Source organism: Lactuca saligna, chromosome 7 (genome assembly GCF_052625555.1).
Source record: "Lactuca saligna cultivar CGN05327 chromosome 7, ASM5262555v1, whole genome shotgun sequence".
Classification (NCBI taxonomy): domain Eukaryota; kingdom Viridiplantae; phylum Streptophyta; class Magnoliopsida; order Asterales; family Asteraceae; genus Lactuca; species Lactuca saligna.
In genome coordinates this window covers 45,393,283-45,398,176 of record NC_136423.1, presented here as the reverse complement: position 1 = coordinate 45,398,176, position 4,894 = coordinate 45,393,283, and the positions used below count along the sequence as shown (strand labels likewise).

The 4,894-nt window shown below is 38.8% G+C and overlaps 1 non-coding gene across 1 annotated transcript; it reads left to right on the top strand.

The window, feature by feature from the left end:
* Positions 1-725: 725 nt before the first annotated feature.
* Positions 726-805, top strand: TRNAL-AAG (transfer RNA leucine (anticodon AAG)). The gene has a single exon. It is a non-coding gene; the product is annotated as a tRNA-Leu (tRNA).
* The last annotated feature ends 4,089 nt before the right edge of the window (positions 806-4,894 follow it).

Sequence of the window (4,894 nt, the reverse complement as noted above, 5' to 3'; positions counted from 1 at the left end):
AGTTTGGAAAGAATACTTGATATCTCAAATTTTATTGAGTAAAAAATCTCAATTTTCAAAGTTTAGCACGACATACTTATTTCATTACATTTATTTTTAGGTGCAATTAAAAATTAAAAAGACCCATTACCCGAATTACCCTAATTTAATTTGGGTAGGGTAACGGGTAAATATTTTTATATAAAAAACCTGAATTACTCGAAAATTTTATCCGATTAACACCCCTAAATAATCTAGTACACAAATAAATGTATTATTATATGTATAGAATATAGGTATTAGAATGCAAAAAAATCGGCCTCCGACCCTCTCATAGCTCCGTCTCTCTGGCTCAATCTAAACAAATCTTAGCCCACATTTTAATTTATAAAAGAATTTGTATCTATAAGTCACTTTAAGAATTTTTAAATAGTGTAATATATTTTGGTCGACCTATAAATCATTATGACTTAATTTTGGTTTTTATACTATTTCAGATCTGTTAGTAAAGGATTATAAGATAATTAAATCCAATTTTACAAAGGAGTGTTCACAGGTATAGTTCTTGATTTCCATGGTTTGGGTTCATCACTTAAATATGAATTAATATAATGAAGATTATAACTGATTAATTATATATAATTCTGTATTCGGTTATCTACAAAACAAAAAACGTAGAAACCGATAAAAAAAAATTAAATGTATTCTGGTTTATATAATTTGTTAAATTATTTTGGAAACACGTAGTTGAGATGGCCGAGTTGGTCTAAGGCGCCAGATTAAGGTTCTGGTCCGAAAGGGCGTGGTTCAAATCCCACTCTCAACATATTCTGCTTAAATTTTTATTTTGACCACCGTTATTGTTTATTCCGACTTTTAATATTGTTATGTAGTTTATTTCTACTTTTTGTATATTTTTTCGCTAATCAAAATATATGAGTTATCTATAAATCTAAATTAGGTTATAACCCCTATATTACAGCTGACTAAATAAAACAAAATTAAAACTTTTGTTTCTTGTGCCTACATGGGAGTTTCATAGTTAAAGCTTCAAGCAGCTCTAATTGTTTCTTGTGTCGATATTGTTGCACTGGCAGCTAGAGACGCCATTTCCTTCCAAGTTTTGCTTGATTGAAGAGTTATAAGGAGCATCATTAGCATCGGAACTCAAACTATACTCCTTGGATGAGCTAGAATCGTCACTTCTTAAAGAGCTCTCAAAAAGTATTTCAATGATAAGTCCTGAGGGTTTTGGTACTTCGTCATCAACATCTGATAGATAATCCATTCTATTGGATATCCATTCCGATATATATATATATATATATATATATATATATATATATATATATATATATATATATATATATAATCTTTTATTTCTTCCATCTCATAAAGGGATTGAATGGAAGATGGTTGATGTTTCAATGAAAGAAAATGAAATTCCAAGATGTTATTTTTGTTGCCCACCAAGAGTTTGATAAAATGCTCAAACCAATTTTTCTTTTGTTGCGGCCTTATTGTTCAAGATAATGTAGTTTGCTTGGTTTGGATGCTCCTTGTGCACACCAATAGCGTGTTGGTGTGTCATTTCCTTCCCTTGTTGATTATTGCTTCATAGCTTACGTTTCATCTTGTGGCTTGTTCTCTTGTATGACATCTTCTTCTACAAGCTCGAGTGATATTTGTTTGTCCCCGTTTAGAAGCTTCCATTTTTGCCCAAATGGTGAAGTGGGAAGTAAAGGGATTGGCCGTATGATTTCATACATCAAAAGGCATCATCTACCTACTGAAGATCGTTAATGTGTTTTACGTGAAGCTCTTTCTAGTGATGTTGGTTTATTTATAGCAGTAGAAGAAACTTTGAAGGCTTTTGGCCAATGGATGTGTGGGAAGTGTATGGCTTTGTATGCTCTTAGTCATTATTGTCATCACCCGGATGGTTGTGCGAGGTTTGTTACATGGGCAAACGGTTCGAGTCGGTACATTGTCAATATTTTAAAGTCGTCTACTAAATAGTCCTGACAAACTCTCGTGGATATTTGGTTTTTGATGTTGGGCTCCTTGATCGTGTTTTTAAAGCGTCTATCACTACTGTCAAGAGTATCCCTCATAGTTTTCGCCTTGCTTTCTCTCAGGCTTTGAAAACTGCTTTTTACAAGGTGATTGCCCAGCCTGGCTCGATTGATGCTTGGATTTGTTTATTACTTCTTCCTCACTGTACACTGTACACTGCAGGTGTTTAGGCCAAAAAATAGACAAGAATGTAGGTATTGGAATAGAAAATCCTTACAGCAAAGCTCCATTATGAAGTCCTTGGATACATGGCTGAAAGAGGATGGTATCGGGAAGTTAGTTCAAAATATGTTAGACAATCCTGAGGTTGGGGCCATGGGATAGAGTGGAGGTATCCTTCAGAAGGAGTCTACATCAAGTACACCAACATCAGGTAATGTCTCCGTAAGGTTACAGATGGGCATTTTACTACAACTGTGAAAGTGTTATGCTCATCGGGTGTTACAACATATAATGGTGATACTATTAAAGCTTTGGAGGACAAACACCCTTTCAGTCCACCCCCATCCATGTCGAGCCCCATAAATTTTGAACCTCCCCTTGTAGCAAACCTTGACTGTGTATTTGGGTGCATCAAATCCTTCCCTAAAGGAACTTCTTGCGGGAGAGATGGCTTGAGGGCTCAACACTTACTGGATGCCCTTTGTGGAGAAGGGTTTGCTATAGCCACAAATCTCATACGTACTATCACTCCAGTGGTTAATTTATGGTTAGCAAGAAGATACCCAATCATTTTGACAGAGTTTGTTGCATCCGCTCCTCTCGTGCCTCTACTTAAACCTGACAACGGGATTCGTCCAATTGCAGTAGGCACTATATGGAGATGTCTGGTTTCCAAGGTTACCATGAAAGGTGTGGGTAAAGAAATAGTCAAGTACCTTAATGATTTTCAGTTTGGGGTTGGTGTGTCCGGGGTATCGAGGCTGTGTTACACAATGCCAATAGGGTGTTGAGTGAACACCATGCTGATGGGCCTCTTGTAATGCTGACAGTAGATTTCTCGAATGCCTTAGCATGGTGGAAAGTTCAGCATTGCTCCACGAGGTTAAGATGATGTGTCGTTCAATTTCTTTATGGGTGAATTTCTGGTACGGGCAAGAAGTGAGACTTTATATCGGAGACCACTGGATGCAACAAGGCGACCCCTTGGGTCCTCTTCTTTTTGCCCTCGTTTTGTACCCGCTTGTGCACAAGATTAGAGACAATTGTAAGCTCCTTCTCCATGCTTGGTATCTGGATTATGGGACTGTCATTGGGGATTCAGAGGAGGTGACTTGAGTGTTGAACATTATTCGCTTGAATGGTCCAGGCTTGGGTCTTGAGTTGAACATCAAGAAAACAGAGAATTTTTGGCCCTCCTATGATGGTAGGAAGCTTCGTGCCAATTTATTCCCAATGGATATAGGGAGACCTTCTTTAGGGGTGAAGCTCCTTGTGGGGGCTGTTAGCAGAGACACAGGGTTTATTAGCGGGCTGGCCATGAAGAGAGCGGTCGATGTTGTTCATTTGATGGGTCTTCTTCCACAACTGTGTGACCCGCAGAGTGAGCTTCTTTTGCTTCAATCATGCATGGGCATTGCAAAACTTTTCTTTGGTTTAAGGACTTGCCAACCGGTGCACATAGAAGAGTCATATTTGTTCTTTGACAAAGGGTTGAGCAAGTCTATCAAGGATATGGTGGTATGTGGAGGCCCCTTCTTTGGAGACATTCAATGGCGTTTGGCTTCCTTACCTATTCGTTTCGGTGGTTTGGGTTTGTACTCGGCATACGAGGTTTCCTCCTACGTATTTGTAGCCTCAAGGGCCCAATCTTGGGCATTACAAGACCACATCTTACATGACATTGGCATATGTGGTATGGACTCTGATTACCTATGTGCTATGACTCGTCTTCACAATACGATTTCGGGGTTCGACTGTAGTAGTTTCACTAATAACGACACTGTCACCCCTAAATCCCAAAAAGTATTGGTGTGTGCCCTTTTTAGCAAAATCAACAAAGATATGGAAGTCAACTTCGATATGATTGTTAGACAGAAAGCAGTTTTTGAGTGTCTTCGGGCACCTCATGCTCAGGATTTTCTGCTAACTATCCCCATTGATGGCCTTGACCAGCATATGTCTCATGTGGAGTACCAAACTATCCTTCGTTACTACCACATGATTCCTCTATTCCCAATTGACGAGATGTGCCCAGTTTGCCACAAGGCATGTTTGGATACCTTTGGGGAACATGCGGTTCATTGTAGAGAGCTCCCTGGTTTCAAGTACAGACATGATGTGGTTAGATATGTTCTCTTTGATACTTTTCGGTGTGGTGATATTTCTGCAAAGAAAGAAGCTCCTATGAACTTTTTGAGGAACCTGCAGGATGGAAGATCTACACTTAGACCGGCTGACATTTTGGTCTTTGGATGGGTAGGAGGGAAGTACGTGTGTGTGGATCTTAAGTAGGTCTCTCCTCTCGTTGGTTAAAGGAGTTGGGGTTTCACAGCAGGGCATGCCGCTTTGAAAGTCGTTGCGTGCAAAGTGGCAAAGCATGAGAATACATGTATAGACAATCAACATGCGTTTGTACCTTTTTCCTTTGACACATTTGGTTTTCTCGCACCAGAGGTGGTGGAGCTCCTCAACAGAGTCCAACGAGTCATGCACTCTAATTTCATATCTCCTAGATCCACAAATGTTGTTTTTAAAAGGATTAGTTTTTCCATTCAGAAAAGGTTAGCGTCACAGCTTGTTGCCCGTTTTCCTTCCATCGATATGTATTGAACTATATTATGCTTACCGTCATATATAATATTTGTTATTGCATAAAATGATGTAGTTGGGGAGATTT